Below are 17,420 nucleotides of genomic sequence, written 5' to 3'. Positions count from 1 at the left end.
ACCTTAGTCTGTCTCAGCACAGCTTTTCTTCAGCTCAGTCATAAGTACATAAGTATTGCCACACTAGGACAGAGCAAAGGTCCATCAAGATCAACATCCTCTTTCCAACAGTGGCCCAATCCAGCTCACAAGTACCTGGCAGAAACCCAAATACTAGCAACATTCCATTTAGAACCCCAAAGAGTGGCAAGATTCTAGAATTCTAAAGAGTAACAAGATTCCATGCAGAATTTCAAAGTGTAGCAACATTCCATGTAGAACCCCAAAGAATAGAAAAATTCCAGAATCCTAAAGAGTGACAAGATTCCATGTAGAACCCCAAAGAGTAGCAACATTCCATTCAGAATCCCAAGTACATAAGTATTGCCACACTGGGACAGACCAAAGGTCCATCAAACCCAGCACCCTGTTTCCAACAGTGGCCAATCCAGGTCACAAGTACCTGGCAGAAACCCCCAAACTAGCAACATTCCATGTAGAACCCCAAAGAGCAGCAAGATACTAAAATTCTAAAGAATAACAAGATTCCATGCAGAATTTCAAAGTGTAGCAACATTCCATATAGAACCCCAAAGAGTAGCAAGATTCCATTCAGAATCCCAAGTACATAAGTACATAAGCATTGCCGTACTGGGACAGACCGAAGGTTCATCAAGCCCAGCATCCTGTTTCCAACAGTGACCAATCCAGGTCACAAATACCTGGCAAGATCCTGAAAAAATTCAATATATTTTATGCTGCTTATCCCAGAAATAAGCAGTGGATTTTCCCAAAGTCCATTTTAATAATGGTCTATGGACTTTTCTTTTAGGGAGCCATCCAAACCTTTTTTAAGCCCCACTAAGCTAACCACCTTTACCACATTCTTTGGCAACAAATTCCAGAGTTTAATTACACCTTGAGAGAAGAAACATTTTCTCTGATTCATTTTAAAGTTACTACTTTGTAGCTTCATTGCATGCCCAGATTGGGGTCCTTTTCTATATGCCTTCATTTGCGCTAGTGGGAGATCTTTCCTCTACTTTATGTTTTGTCCATTCAAACATACTCAGGTTTTATTACAGTGTCCATCCTGGGCTGGGGGCCATGTAGCCAAGGTTCATGTCTGTCGAGGTGTCATGCCCATACAATGACCACACTTCCTCCTCCCTTCCCAGGGGCTGTGAATATTGCATTTGCAACTTCTGCAGCCTTGACCAATCTGGGGAGCGGAGGTTTCACCTCAAGAATTGGGCTTGGGACCTATCACTTGACAATACTACTACTACTATAAATCACTTCTATAGCGCTACCAGTCGTGCGCAGCGCTTTACAATTGAACATGAAGAAAACAGTCCCTGCTCAAAAGAGCTTACAATCTAAATCAGGACAAACAGACAGGACCAATAAGGATAAGGGAAGGACAGACAGAAGGACACATAAGGATAGGATAAAAGTTACAAGTCAGGAGTTGAAAGCAGCATCAAACAGGTAGGCCTTTAGTCGGGATTTGAAGGCAGCCAGGGATGGAGCAAGATGTAACGGTGCAGGAAGCCTATTCCAGGCATAAGGTGCGGCGAGATTGAAGGAGCGGAGTCTGGAGTTAGCGATAGAGTAGAAGGGTGCAATTAGGAGAGATTTGCCTAGTGAACGGAGTTCTAGGGAAGGAGTGTAGGGAGAGATGAGGGTGGAGAGGTAGTGAAGGGCTGCAGAGTGAATGCACTTATAGGTCAACAAGAGGAGCTTGAATTGTACACAGAAACGGATAGGGAGCTAGTGAAGCGATTTCAGGAGAGGGCTGATATGGGCATAACGACTTTGGCGAAATATTAGTCATGCGGCAGAGTTTTGAACAGATTGAAGAGGAGAGAGATAGCTGAGCGGAAGACCTGTGAGAAGCAAGTTGCAGTAGTCTAAGCGAGAGGTGATGAGAGTGTGGTTCTGATAGCGTGTTCAGAAAGGAAAGGGCGAATTCTGGCGATGTTATAAAGGAAGAAATGACAGGGTTTAGCAATCTGTTGAATATGGGCAGAGAAGGAGAGGGAGGAGTCGAAGATGACCCCGAGGTTACGAGCAGACGAGACAGGAAGAATGAGCGTGTTGTCGACAGAAATAGAGAATGGGGGAAGGGGAGAGGTTGGTTTAGGAGGGAAGATAAGGAGTTCAGTTTTGGACATATTGAGTTTCAGGTGGCGGCAAAACATCCAGGCAGCAATGTCAGAGAGGCAGGCAGATACCTTGGACTGGAGTTCTGCCGAGATTACTGGTGTGGAGAGGTAGATCTGGGAGTCATCAGTGTAAAGGTGATACTGATAGCCGTGTGATGAGATCAAAGCACCAAGGGAGGAAGTATAGATGGAGAAAAGGAGAGGTCCTAGAACAGATCCTTGAGGTACACCCACCGACAGCAGGATAGAGGAAGAGGAGGAACCACCAGAGTATACACTAAAAGTACGCTGTGAGAGATAAGAAGAGAACCAGGAGAGAGCAGAATTCCGAAATCTACAACCTTAACCTTAACCTCATGAGCCATTAGACCAGTCCAGAATGGATCTTTGAAAATGTGCAGAATTGACTACAGATGCCCAACGGTTTTGTATCTTCCCCAGTATTACAGGCTAAGCCTGGACTCAGTGGACACGTGGTTTATAATTCATCTTTTAATTTAATTTAGTATAGCATTTAATATATCTGACTCCTTTCCAATTGCCTCAGGATACCTCTGAAGCAAAGTTATGAAACAGAACATTAAAGAGGGAAAGAAAATATATTTGCTGCAATGCTCAAATTTTAGTACTTGAACAATGCTTTACAAATAAAGTAAAAGCTTCGCAAGGATTACAAATAACTTTTCATTCATGACATGTAACTGCTGCAAATGTTTGTGATGAGAATTCATCAATAGAATTTTGTTTAAAACTTTTATAGAATATAATCTCCGATCGAGTCAGATGAAATATTGACATTTGTGGGTAGACATCACCTTTAATAATATTTTAATAAGACTTTTCCCCATGTAGAACGTTCACTTGGGACAACATTAATCTTTTTTACATTGCTTCCCTTGCAAATATTTTATGGGGCAATCTTGAAATCTTGCAGGCTCACAGAGATCTTTTTCAGAGTGAACCTCCTTGCAGAGTTTCCCTTTGAAAATGCCTGGGCTCATTTTTAAGATGATCGTGGGGCCTAAACCTAACAGAAATGACCCCTCCGTGGCCACAGTCAAAAGAGTTCGCTCCAGGGGCGTAGCCAGACAACAGATTTTGGGTGGGCCTAGACAAGAAGTGGGTGGGCACCAAGTGTTCTCCCCTCACCACCACCAGCAAAACAAATATCTCAGCTGGCGGGAAAACGCTTCTTTCCACCTTAGCACTCTGCAGCAGTCATGTGCTGAAAACTGAGAATGCGCAGGTGCCGGTATCGTGGAGAGTAGCGTTTTTGTTACCATCAGGGGAAAGACTTCAGCTGGTGGAGCTTGGAATCCCCACCAGCTACTGCTAAAAGTGTGTAACTGTTGGGTGGGCTTGAGCCCTAAGTGGGTGGGCCCTGGCCCACCCAGGCCCACCTGTGGCTACGCAGTGGCGTTCCTAGGGGGGCGGACATGGCGCCCCACCCCCCGGGTGCAGCACCCCCCCCCCGATGCAGCGCGGACCCCCCCAGGTGCAGCACCCCCCCGATGCAGCGTGGACCCCCCCCAGTTGCACGCCGCTGGGGGGTGCCACAGCGCGCACCTGCACAGAGTTCCCTGACTTCGCGCGTTTGCTGCAGCTCCCTCTGACCCGGAACAGGAAGTAAACTGTTCCAGGGCAGAGGGAGCTGCAGCGAACGCGCAAAGTCAGGGAACTCTGTGCAGGCGCACGCCGCGGCACCCCCCAGCGGCGTGCACCCGGGGCGGACCGCCCCCACCGCCCCCCCTTGGTACGCCACTGTGGCTACGCCACTGGTTCGCTCGATGTTAGGGTTGCTCAAGCATCCACAGCACCCAGTAAAGGGCTAACATTGCTGCACCTGTGGCTTTTGTACCTTGATTGCAGCAGGAATGAAGTTTTCAGTTTAGAGCACAGATGCCATCTGGCTTCGCCCTGCCCCCCCCCTTTTTTCACATAGAAAAATGAAGGCAGATAAAGACCATGTGGCCTAACCAGTCTGCCCATCCATGTCATCTACTATCCCGTCCTCTCCCTTAGAGATCCCACGTACATATCCCAAGCTTCCTTGAATTCAGGTACAGTTTTTGTTTCCACCAACTCTACCTGGAAGCCGTTCACCACCCTTTCCTTGAAGAAATATTTCCTCAGGTTATGTCTGAGTCTATCCCTTTTCATATTTATCCTTTGCCCCCCTCGTTCTAGAGCTTCCTTTCAATTGAAAGAGACTCGTCTCCCGTGCATTTATGTCATAAAGTATTTTAACGTCTATCATATTTCCCCTTTCCCTCCTTTCTTCTAAAAATATACATTATTGTAAATCGCTTTGCCATTTCGTAAAGAAAAGTGACTAATAACCTAACCCTTACCGTTCAGTGAATCCAGACTGCCCCAATTTGACTGCCCTATCGGACCGACCGTTCACTTGTCTATTAGATTGTAAGCTCTTTGAGCAGGGACTGTCTCTCTTTGTTAAATTGTACAGCGCTGCGTAACCCTAGTAGCGCTCTAGAAATGTTAAGTAGTAGTAGTAGTAATAAGCCATAAACCAAATTGAGATCTTTAAATCTGTGCCCACTCGCTTTATGATGAATATGGGTATATGGGTAACGGTACCTACTGTATGAGGCAGCGTGCTATTTTTACCAGCAGAGGGAAGGAAAGTTTTCAGCTGGGTTAGCCAGATAAAATATTTTGTCTCTTTTCAAGCGGAATCCATGAAGAATTTCTACTTTGTGTTTGTAAGTAAGGATTTTTGCTATAACAACTCTTGGCTGTCCACGATTTTCCATCTTCCGACCCACCCGATGTGCCCTCTCCAAGCTTGCTAGGTGCCCTTGGCCTGGATTGGCCGCTGTCATGGACAGGATGCTGGGCTCGATGGACCCTTGGTCTTTTCCCAGTGTGGCATTACTTATGTACTCTACTTGTCTCACTTTTATTACATAGAGCAGTGATTTAACCTATTGTGATGTCATAGTGGCTCATTCCACCAATAAGAGCCAACCTCATTAGTGATGTCACAATGGCTTGATTGTATAGAATGTTTGTACGTTTGGGAAGCTTGCCAGGTGCCCTTGGCCTGGATTGGCTGCTGTCGTGGACAGGATGCTGGGCTCGATGGACCCTTGGTCTTTTCCCAGTGTGGCATTACTTATGTACTTATCACCAGGCTTTTGCCACCCCTGACAGTATGTTTTGGGTTTGAAGTGCGCCTACACTGCTGGGACAAATGATGTTTTTTAAATTTTCTACCATTAATCAGCTGTTGGCGCTCCACACATGTAGCGCGTGATCTCTTACCACTAGATCAATGGGTGATGTTAAGGGCTGAGGGTCATAAATAGGCATGTACTGGTTTCAATTTTACAGCAAAAGCCCTTTTTCTTAGATGAGGTAAAAACTGACCTCAAAACACGCACCCACACTACTGCAGGACAATTTTTGCCGTGATTTAATTAAAGGACCTCTAAATTTGGCCAATTTAGGACTTCTTAGAAGTGGGGTAACAGCTGATTTTCCTACAAAAATTCCTCAACTATAAGGGCTGCTTCGAAGGGCCTGAGGAAGGACGTTATCAATGTCAGCTACCATTAAGATGAGTTATTTGACCACTAGCTTCCGATATTTTTGAGCAGATCTCATTTTATGCAACGAGACATAGGGGTTCTTTTATTAAGGCGTGCTGAAAAATGGCCTGCGCTAGTGTAGGCGCGTGTTTTGGAAGCACGCAGGTCCCGTGGGGGGCCGAAAATCGATGTGCAGCAAAATAAAAATTGGCGCACGTCCATTTTGGGCCTGAGATCTTACTGCCAGCCATTGACTTGGCGGTAATCGTCAGCATGCGTACCCTGCCGATTCTCGCCTGGTTAGCGCTGTGTGCCAGAAAATAAAAAATCTTTTCTGAGACGCGTATCAGATGCGCGTAAAAAATAGAATTACCACCTGGGGCATGCAGTAGCCAGGCGGTAATTCCAAATTGACGCGCGTAGGCGCCTACACGCCATAGTAAAAGGGGCCCCATAGTTACTAATCATTAACAGTAAAATAGCCCGTCTTAACAGTAGCCCACATAAGTACATAAGCACTGCCATACTGGGAAAAGACCAAGGGTCCATCAAGCCCAGCATCCTGTCTCTGACAGCGGCCAAATCAGGCTTCAAGAACCAGGCAACCCCCCCCCCCCCCCAAAAAAAAAAAAAAAAATTAATAATGTTCAATGGACTTTTCTCTCAGCAATCTGTCCAAACCCCCTTTAAATTCCGTAAGGCCAGCTGCTGTCACTTCATTCTCCGGCAACGAGTTCCAGAGTCTAACTACACGCTGAGTAAAGAAAAGCTTTCTGCTATTTGTTTTAAATCTACCATATTCTAGCTTCATCTTGTGTCCCCTGGTTTTGTTGTTGTTTGAAAGTGTAAACAAACGCTTCACATCTGTCCGCTCTACTCCACTCATTATCTTGTAGACTTCTATCATATCACCCCTCAGCCGCTTTTCTCCAAGCTGAAGAGCCCTAACCTCCTCAGCCTTTCCTCATAGGGAAGTTGTTCCATTCCCGTTATCATTTTCATCGCCCTTCTCTGCACCTTTTCTAATTCCTTTATATCTTTTTTGAGATGCGGCAGTGGCGTTCCTAGGGGGGCTGACACCCGGGGCGGATTGGCGATGCGCCCCGCACCCCGGTGTAGCGCCGCCCGGAACAGCGCGACGCCGCCCCTGGCGAAAGAACCCCCGATCCCCGGCTAAAGAACCCCCCCCCGGGTGCACACCGCTGGGGGAGGGGTGCCACGCGCCTGCTGGCTCTTCGTTTTCATGCTCCCTCTGCTCCGGAACAGGAAGTAACCTGTTCCGGGGCAAAGGGAGCATGAAAACGAACAGCCGACAGGCACGCGGCACCCCCCCAGCGGTGTGCACCCGGGGCGGACCGCCCCCACCGTCCCCCCCCTTGGTACGCCACTGAAATGCAGCGACCAGAACTGGACACAATACTCGAGGTGCGGTTGCACCATGGAGTGATACAACGGTATTATAACATCCTCGTGTTTGTTTTCCATCCCTTTTCTAATAATACTCAATATTCTGTGCGGTTTCTTAGCCGCGGCAGCACACTGGGCAGTAACAGTGATAACGTCCCCGCTGAACGGGCTCTATCCCAGGGAGATTCCTTTTTGTGCATTTTTAAAATTACTCCTCTATTTTCAGTCTAGATATCAATGTTCTAAAACGCTTCTTGAAAATTTCTCGTTACCGAAGGGGGGTCTTCTAATAAAAGTCTGCATCTGCAGTCACATCTCATTTGCCACAAATATGAGGAAGTCTGCCTTCCATTCACAGCTGCATGGTGAGTAATAAATGGATTTTGCTTTCATATTTCTTTATTAGCGTCGGCTTGATTTGTATGTTTTGGACTTATAACGCCATATGAGAGGATCCTGGAGCAGCTCCATTCCTGACAGAATTATTTTTATCAGCCACTACCATGCTTAATTACCTCCCATTTTTCAATTGCAAATGATCTCGGCTTTTCAGATGAGAAATGAAAGCTGGTTAAAAATCCAACATGTTAAAATGCTCTGAATCATTTCTCTGTAGCGAAGGACTTGTACCAAAAATGAATTATCGACCTTTCTAAAGAGTGATGCTATCAGCTTCCGATCCTTTTCTATAAAAAAAAAAATAATTCTTTGAGCAATGATAAATTCAATAACTACTACTACTACTATTTAGCATTTCTATAGCGCTACAAGGCGTACGCAGCGCTGCACAAACATAGAAGAAAGACAGTCCCTGCTCAAAGAGCTTACAATCTAATAGACAAAAAATAAATAAAGTAAGCAAATCAAAACAATTAATGTGAACGGGAAGAAAGAGAGGAGGGTAGGTGGAGGCGAGTGGTTACAAGTGGTTACGAGTCAAAAGCAATGTTAAAGAGGTGGGCTTTCAGTCTAGATTTAAAGGTGGCCAAGGATGGGGCAAGACGTAGGGGCTCAGGAAGTTTATTCCAGGCGTAGGGTGCAGCGAGACAGAAGGCGCGAAGTCTGGAGTTGGCAGTAGTGGAGAAGGGAACAGATAAGAAGGATTTATCCATGGAGCGGAGTGCACGGGAAGGGGTGTAGGGAAGGACGAGTGTGGAGAGATACTGGGGAGCAGCAGAGTGAGTACATTTATAGGTTAGTAGAAGAAGTTTGAACAGGATGCGAAAACGGATAGGGAGCCAGTGAAGGGTCTTGAGGAGAGGGGTAGTATGAGTAAAGCGACCCTGGCGGAAGATGAGACGGGCAGCAGGATTTTGAACTGACTGGAGAAGGGAGAGGTGACTAAGTGGGAGGCCAGCAAGAAGCAGATTGCAGTAGTCTAAACGAGAGGTGACAAGAGTGTGGATGAGGGTTCTGGTAGAGTGCTCGGAAAGAAAGGGGCGGATTTTACGGATGTTGTAAAGAAAGAAACGATAGGTCTTTGCAATCTGCTGGATATGAGCAGAGAAGGAGAGAGAAGAGTCAAAGATGACCCCAAGGTTTCGAGCTGAGGAGACAGGGAGAATGAGAGAGCCATCAACAGAGATAGAAAACGGGGGGAGCGGGGAGGTGGGTTTGGGGGGGAAAATGAGAAGCTCGGTTTTGGTCATATTTAATTTCAGGAGGTGTTGAGACATCCAGACAGCAATGTCAGACAAGCACGCTGAAACTTTGGTTTGGATGCAAGGTGAGATATCAGGGGTAGAAAGGTAGATTTGGGAGTCATCAGCATAGAGATGGTAGGAAAAGCCATGGGATGAGATTAATGAACCAAGGGAAGAAGTGTAGATAGAAAAGAGGAGGGGACCAAGAACAGAACCCTGAGGTACGCCGACAGGCAGAGGGATAGAAGTAGAAGAGGATCCACCAGAGTGAACACTAAAGGTGCGGAGGGAGAGGTAGGAAGAGAACCAGGAAAGGACAGAGCCCTGGAATCCAAGTGAGGACAGGGTATCGAGAAGTATGCTGTGATCGACAGTGTCAAAAGCAGCGGAAAGATCAAGAAGAATGAGGATGGAATATTAACCTCTAGATTTAGACAGTAATAGGTCATTGGAGACTTTAGTAAGCGCAGTTTCGGTTGAGTGGAGAGGGCGAAAACCAGATTGTAGTGGGTCAAGAATAGCATGTGAGGAGAGAAACAGAATAACTCAGATCAGCTTGTCTTCTTACACACTGCTGTTGGAATAAACTTGTAATTAGTGTAGAAAGGAGACAGTGTACATAGAAAGGACTTTATTTATTTATTTACCCTCTCCTTGGTACTTAAGAAAACACCAATCATGTTGGTGTACAAATAACAGCAAAAAAAAAATCATAAAAACCAAAAACAACCATCAAAATTTAAGGAAACAGATATGATTTGAGAACTTTTCAGAACTGTTCAAGTCATGTTACATGTGCCAAGTCATGATTTGGAGCCCTTAAAGAAGGAATTCTGGAATTCGTTGCCAGAAAATGTGGTAAAGGCGGTTAGCTTAGCGGAGTTTTAAAAAGATTTGGACGGCTTCCTAAAGGAAAAGTCCATAGACTGTTATTAAATGGACTTCGGGAAAATCCACTATTTCTGGGCTAAGCAGTAAAAAATGTTTTGTACATTTTTGGGACCTTGCCGGGTATTTGTGACCTGGTTTGGCCACTGTTGGAAACAGGATGCTGGGCTCGATGGACCTTTGGTCTTTCCCAGTATGGCAATACTTATGTACTTATGTAAGGATGGAAAGTGATGCGGTATGGACCAGTCCTAACTTGCTGTTTGTTCGCAGTAGTTGCTGTAAAATAAAGCAGGTAACAGGAAATTCAGGCAGTGATTCATGTATATATCATTCTATGACATGATCGGTTTTGTTAATGCTCTGTAGATACAATTGTTGGAACGAAAAGCTGACATTGGAGACTTCAAATAATAAGTCCTCAATCAAATCTAATTCTTACAACATAATCACTGAAATGTTTGGAATGATTAAAGAACAAATTAATGCACTGCAGTCTGATTATTCAGAAAGACAATAAGGCTTTATCTGAAAGTGAATAATGACTGAATAAAAATGGATTTGAACTGTTCTCACTGACAATATACTCTATGCAAATCAAACGGCAGATATCAAACCATTTGGCAAAGAGAAGGCTGTAGGATTACATTGGATTTCTGTTGGCAGTTCTTATGTACCACATCTGGTCAGATAAAATGATCTGGTTGATATGGCTTGGCTCTAGGACCACGCTGCATCCCCTATCCTGCTTTTGTGCAGGGCTGCTGGGGTCTTTCCTCAGCAATGCAATTTGTTTCATAGTGAGAGACCCATTTCTGCAGGTAGGTTGAGAGTCTTTTTGTACCAGGATGTAAGGAATGGGGTTGGGAAGAAAAAGACGCATCCAGTCTCGCTCCTGTTCACCAAGCAATATTCAAATCGCCTTTAACCATCCCTAGTTCATGCAGAAGATTTATCTTGACAATAATATCATTAAAAACTGCCCTCCCTCTGTTTGTTCAAGTAATTCTGCCCTGTACAAGGTGCAGTTCATCGACTGCCATGAAAACTGTGGGATCTGTTAGGGAGAATTTATTTTTGAAGGTTAACTTTGAGAGAATAGAGAACTCGATGCATATTAGTAACTTAAAAGTTTATACATTTTCCTTATTGCAATTTAATTTCCGCATCTGAGATTCTAAAACCATATATATTTTTTGGAAGTATTGCAGCAGGGCATGAGAATCTCCTCCTAAAATTATTAGGACATTTAGGGTTAGAATTTATACTTGGCGCCTGAAAATTGTGCACGGAAAAAAAAATACGCCTAGGCGTGTTCTCTAAAGTCCGCCTAAATATTATAGAATAGGCTTAAATTTCCACGCAGTATATAGAATTACGCTGAACGCCTCTCCACACAATCAAATTTAGTCACAGCCATTTATACCATGCTTTACTTGGCATAAATCCCGAAACCTAAATTAGGTGCAGACCGGGTGTATTCTATCAACAGCAGGGGCATAGCTACATGGGGCCATGGGGGCATGGGCCCCTGTGGATTTCACCCTCCCTCCCCACCAACCCCTTCAACCCCCCCCCCCCCCCACTGCCGCTGCCGTTGGGTACCTTTGCTGGCAGGGGTCCACAACCCCCACCAGCCGAAGTCCTCTTCTCAGGCATGGCTGTGTTGCTGATCTGCAAGGGCAGGCTTCTGTTTCTGTGAGTGACGTCCTGCATGTTGTATGTGCAGGACATCAGACTCACAGAAGCCTGCGCGGCCGCATTGCTGATCTGCAAAGGCAGGCTTCTGTTTCTGTGAGTGACGTCCTGCATGTTGTATGTGCAGGACATCAGACTCACAGAAGCCTGCGCGGCCGCATTGCTGATCTGCAAGGGCAGGCTTCTGTTTCTGTGAGTGACGTCCTGCATGTTGTATGTGCAGGACATCAGACTCACAGAAGCCTGCGCGGCCGCATTGCTGATCTGCAAGGGCAGGCTTCTGTTTCTGTGAGTGACGTCCTGCATGTTGTATGTGCAGGACATCAGACTCACAGAAGCCTGTGTGGCTGCGTTGCTGATCTGCAAGGGCAGGCTTCTGTTTCTGTGAGTGACGTCCTGCATGTTGTATGTGCAGGACATCAGACTCACAGAAGCCTGTGTGGCTGCGTTGCTGATCTGCAAGGGCAGGCTTCTGTTTCTGTGAGTGACGTCCTGCATGTTGTATGTGCAGGACATCAGACTCACAGAAGCCTGCGCGGCCGCATTGCTGATCTGCAAGGGCAGGCTTCTGTTTCTGTGAGTGACGTCCTGCATGTTGTAGGTGCAGGACATCAGACTCACAGAAGCCTGCGTGGCTGCGTTGCTGATCTGCAAGGGCAGGCTTCTGTTTCTGTGAGTGACGTCCTGCATGTTGTATGTGCAGGACATCAGACTCACAGAAGCCTGCGTGGCTGCGTTGCTGATCTGCAAGGGCAGGCTTCTGTTTCTGTGAGTGACGTCCTGCATGTTGTATGTGCAGGACATCAGACTCACAGAAGCCTGCGTGGCTGCGTTGCTGATCTGCAAGGGCAGGCTTCTGTTTCTGTGAGTGACGTCCTGCATGTTGTATGTGCAGGACATCAGACTCACAGAAGCCTGCGCGGCCGCATTGCTGATCTGCAAGGGCAGGCTTCTGTTTCTGTGAGTGACGTCCTGCATGTTGTATGTGCAGGACATCAGACTCACAGAAGCCTGCGCGGCCGCATTGCTGATCTGCAAGGGCAGGCTTCTGTTTCTGTGAGTGACGTCCTGCATGTTGTATGTGCAGGACATCAGACTCACAGAAGCCTGTGTGGCTGCGTTGCTGATCTGCAAGGGCAGGCTTCTGTTTCTGTGAGTGACGTCCTGCATGTTGTATGTGCAGGATATCAGACTCACAGAAGCCTGCGCGGCCGCATTGCTGATCTGCAAGGGCAGGCTTCTGTTTCTGTGAGTGACGTCCTGCATGTTGTATGTGCAGGACATCAGACTCACAGAAGCCTGCGCGGCCGCGTTGCTGATCTGCAAGGGCAGGCTTCTGTTTCTGTGAGTGACGTCCTGCATGTTGTATGTGCAGGACATCAGACTCACAGAAGCCTGCGCGGCCGCATTGCTGATCTGCAAGGGCAGGCTTCTGTTTCTGTGAGTGACGTCCTGCATGTTGTATGTGCAGGACATCAGACTCACAGAAGCCTGTGTGGCTGCGTTGCTGATCTGCAAGGGCAGGCTTCTGTTTCTGTGAGTGACGTCCTGCATGTTGTATGTGCAGGATATCAGACTCACAGAAGCCTGCGCGGCCGCATTGCTGATCTGCAAGGGCAGGCTTCTGTTTCTGTGAGTGACGTCCTGCATGTTGTATGTGCAGGACATCAGACTCACAGAAGCCTGCGCGGCCGCATTGCTGATCTGCAAGGGCAGGCTTCTGTTTCTGTGAGTGACGTCCTGCATGTTGTATGTGCAGGACATCAGACTCACAGAAGCCTGTGTGGCTGCGTTGCTGATCTGCAAGGGCAGGCTTCTGTTTCTGTGAGTGACGTCCTGCATGTTGTATGTGTAGGACATCAGACTCACAGAAGCCTGCGCGGCCGCGTTGCTGATCTGCAAGGGCAGGCTTCTGTTTCTGTGAGTGACGTCCTGCATGTTGTATGTGCAGGACATCAGACTCACAGAAGCCTGCGCGGCCGCATTGCTGATCTGCAAGGGCAGGCTTCTGTTTCTGTGAGTGACGTCCTGCATGTTGTATGTGCAGGACATCAGACTCACAGAAGCCTGTGTGGCTGCGTTGCTGATCTGCAAGGGCAGGCTTCTGTTTCTGTGAGTGACGTCCTGCATGTTGTATGTGCAGGACATCAGACTCACAGAAGCCTGCGCGGCCGCATTGCTGATCTGCAAGGGCAGGCTTCTGTTTCTGTGAGTGACGTCCTGCATGTTGTATGTGCAGGACATCAGACTCACAGAAGCCTGCGCGGCCGCATTGCTGATCTGCAAGGGCAGGCTTCTGTTTCTGTGAGTGACGTCCTGCATGTTGTATGTGCAGGACATCAGACTCACAGAAGCCTGTGTGGCTGCGTTGCTGATCTGCAAGGGCAGGCTTCTGTTTCTGTGAGTGACGTCCTGCATGTTGTATGTGCAGGACATCAGACTCACAGAAGCCTGTGTGGCTGCGTTGCTGATCTGCAAGGGCAGGCTTCTGTTTCTGTGAGTGACGTCCTGCATGTTGTATGTGCAGGACATCAGACTCACAGAAGCCTGTGTGGCTGCGTTGCTGATCTGCAAGGGCAGGCTTCTGTTTCTGTGAGTGACGTCCTGCATGTTGTATGTGCAGGACATCAGACTCACAGAAGCCTGTGTGGCTGCGTTGCTGATCTGCAAGGGCAGGCTTCTGTTTCTGTGAGTGACGTCCTGCATGTTGTATGTGCAGGACATCAGACTCACAGAAGCCTGCGCGGCCGCATTGCTGATCTGCAAGGGCAGGCTTCTGTTTCTGTGAGTGACGTCCTGCATGTTGTATGTGCAGGACATCAGACTCACAGAAGCCTGTGTGGCTGCGTTGCTGATCTGCAAGGGCAGGCTTCTGTTTCTGTGAGTGACGTCCTGCATGTTGTATGTGCAGGACATCAGACTCACAGAAGCCTGCGCGGCCGCATTGCTGATCTGCAAGGGCAGGCTTCTGTTTCTGTGAGTCTGAGGTCCTGCACCTATGCGGCAATTTTTTTTGGGGGGGGGGAGCCCTTACCACCACCTAATGAGGTGGTGGTAAGGGCTCTGGTGCTAACCTGGTACAGTCCAGTGCTACAAAAATAAATACAGTAGGGATGGGAAGTACCACTGGGCTGCTGCAGTAGCCTGGCAGTACTTCCATTATAGTGAGTGGTAAGCCCACATTGGTAAAAGGAGCCCTGGGGTGACCAGAGCCTAATTTAGGTTCACAGATTTACCCCAGGGTTTAGTTGGTGTAAATCCTCACACTGAAAGTTGGGTGGAAATCTCGGCGTTGGGTGTCATTTATAGAATAGCGCTTAGCGTGTATTTTTTTGCAGAACGGAGTCCTTGCTGGATAGTGATGTGGCGGGCGATGCTGGATTTTCTGCAGCACTGAAAATCTGGGAGTAGCCCGCTCACCTGTAGCCTGTCCTGCCTGGTTACATCACTCTGGAATGGTTCCCTATAACTCTCAAAGTTAGGTGCATAAATCAGTTGAATATCGGGCCTGTGGCTTCTCCACCGACAGCGAAGGGAGTACTGACCGCACGCTTTTCTTAACACCCAGTAGCATGAGCTTGTTTTTTGAATAATCTGAGCAGCTGCTGTTGGCAGGTTCAGCATCGTTAGCTTGAATGTAAATAATGATTCTGACTTCCCAGGACCATCACAGGCACCTGTGTGGGCACCAGAATGACAAGAAGCTTCTTTTTGAACTATGTTTGGTGCAGAAGTTTAATCTGTGATGGAGAATGCCTGCTGCTGCTAATTAGGGGATGATGGATGCTGTGATTCCTAAACAGAGTATCTGCCGCAGTGCTGAAAAGCTGCTGAAAGAAAAGCTGCTATGCCTCCAGGTTAGAGGGGAAAATAAATGGATAATTTATGAGAAAGCAACTGCTGATTCCTGAGATCCAGAGAGCCGTCTGCCATTTGTAAAAGTCAGCTGCGATGGGGGAGCAGACAGACATCGTCCATAGCAGGGATGGGCAGCCGGACAATTTTCACGCTGGGTTTGTTTGGATCTGTTTTTGTTCCAAACAGCTATGGTTAATATTGCATCCTTTTTCCACCTACCCCTGAGATGCGATATATGGCAACCAATTAAATTCTGCGTGCAATTGTAGTTAGCAAGCAATTATCAGCACTAATTAGAATTTACATGCACAACTGTTTAAGCTTCTTCTGTAAACTGATGTGTGGATCGGGGCATGGGTATTCCTAAAAATTATGCCCACCGTTATAGAATATGCCTAATTCGCACTTAAGGTAGGCGCGGGTATGTGTACTCGGTTTTAGTTGGTGTAAATGGTTACACCTAAATTTTAATCATGGGAACAGGCAATACGCATATACAATAAACCATGCCTAACAACGTACATAACTACATAAGCATCACCATGCTGGGACAGACCAAGGGTCCATTGAGCCCAGCACCCTGTCACCAACAGCGGCCAAAAGAACAAGCAATTTTCCCGCCCATCCTAGAAATACTGTATTATTCCCTTGTCCATTCAATAACGTTCTATGGCTTTTTCCTCCAGGAAGCCGTCCAACCCTTTTTTGAAGTCCGCTAAGTTAACTGCCTTAACCACCTTTTCCGGCAGTGAATTCCAGAGTTTAACTACTATACTATACTTTATACCTGAGTTTGATTTGTCCTTGCCATTCTCGGGGCACAAACCGTAAAAGTCTGCCCAGCACTGTTCTTGTACTAAAAGTTCTGAAGATTCTGGAATCCCAATTAGTAGCAACATTCCATGTAGAACCCCAAAGAGTAACATAGTAGATGATGGCAGAGAAAGACCTGTATGGTCCATCCAGTCTGCCCAACAAGACAAACTCATGGTTTATCACTTTATACATAAGTACATAAGCATCGCCATGCTGGGACAGACCAAGGGGTCCATCGAGCCCAGCACCCTGTCACCGACAGCGGCCAAAAGAACAAGCAATTTTCCCGCCCATCCTAGAAATACTGTATTATTCCCTCGTCCATTCAATAACATTCTACGGCTTTTTCCTCCAGGAAGCCGTCCAACCCTTTTTTGAAGTCCGCTAAGTTAACCGCCTTAACCACCTTTTCCGGCAGCGAATTCTAGAGTTTAACTAAGCGTTGAGTGAAGACAAATTTCCTCCGATTCGTTTTAAATTTACCACACTGCAGCTTCATCGCATGCCCCCTTGTCCTAGTATTTTTGGAAAGCGTAAACAGACGCCCCACATCGACCCGTTCCATTCCACTCATTATCTTATAGACCTCTAGTAGTATTGAAGCAATAGGCCTATAATTTGAAACCATCCCCCACTGGGTCCTTGGTGCTTTTCAGAACGGGGGTTATAATTATATCCCCTAACTCTGAGGGGAAAACGGCTGTTGTTAGACAATGTTCTATCCAACCAAAAAACTTTTGTTTAAATTTTAGTGACGCTGATTGCATCAATTTTGGAAGACAGCTGTCTAACCAGCAATGTGATTTTGCATATTTCTTATAGAGTACATCTAACAATTGTCCCTCTAAAGAAACAAAAAACTGAGACCAGACTCCATGAAGTGGAATCCCATCATGTCTGACAAGTATGAAATCTGCTACAACCATATCTACTAAGGAAGAAACCATTTCATATTTACTTCTTCAAATCAGGACTAAATTAGCACGGGTTTGAAACTTGTCAAGGTGTCAACCTTGGCTACTGATCATCCGCACGTTTTTCAAATATATTAATAATTCAATTATCTTCAAATAAAATATTTATGGGCTCATTTTCAAAACAGAAAAACATCCAAAAAGCAGCAGATGGACTTTTTTTTGTCCAAAACATCCAAATCGTTATTTTCATAAGTACATAAGCACCGCCATACTGGGAAAAGACCAAGGGTCCATCAAGCCCAGCATCCTGTCTCCGACAGCGGCCAATCCAGGCTTCAAGAACCCGGCAACCCCCCCCCCCCCCCAAAAAAAAAAAAAATAATAATAATGTTCAATGGACTTTTCCCTCAGGAATCTGTCCAAACCCCCTTTAAATTCCGTAAAGCCAGCTGCTATCACTACATTCTCCGGCAACGAGTTCCAGAGTCTAACTAC

Source organism: Microcaecilia unicolor, chromosome 10, assembly GCF_901765095.1.
Source record: "Microcaecilia unicolor chromosome 10, aMicUni1.1, whole genome shotgun sequence".
Lineage (NCBI taxonomy): Eukaryota > Metazoa > Chordata > Amphibia > Gymnophiona > Siphonopidae > Microcaecilia > Microcaecilia unicolor.
Note: the sequence above shows the minus strand (reverse complement) of the source record.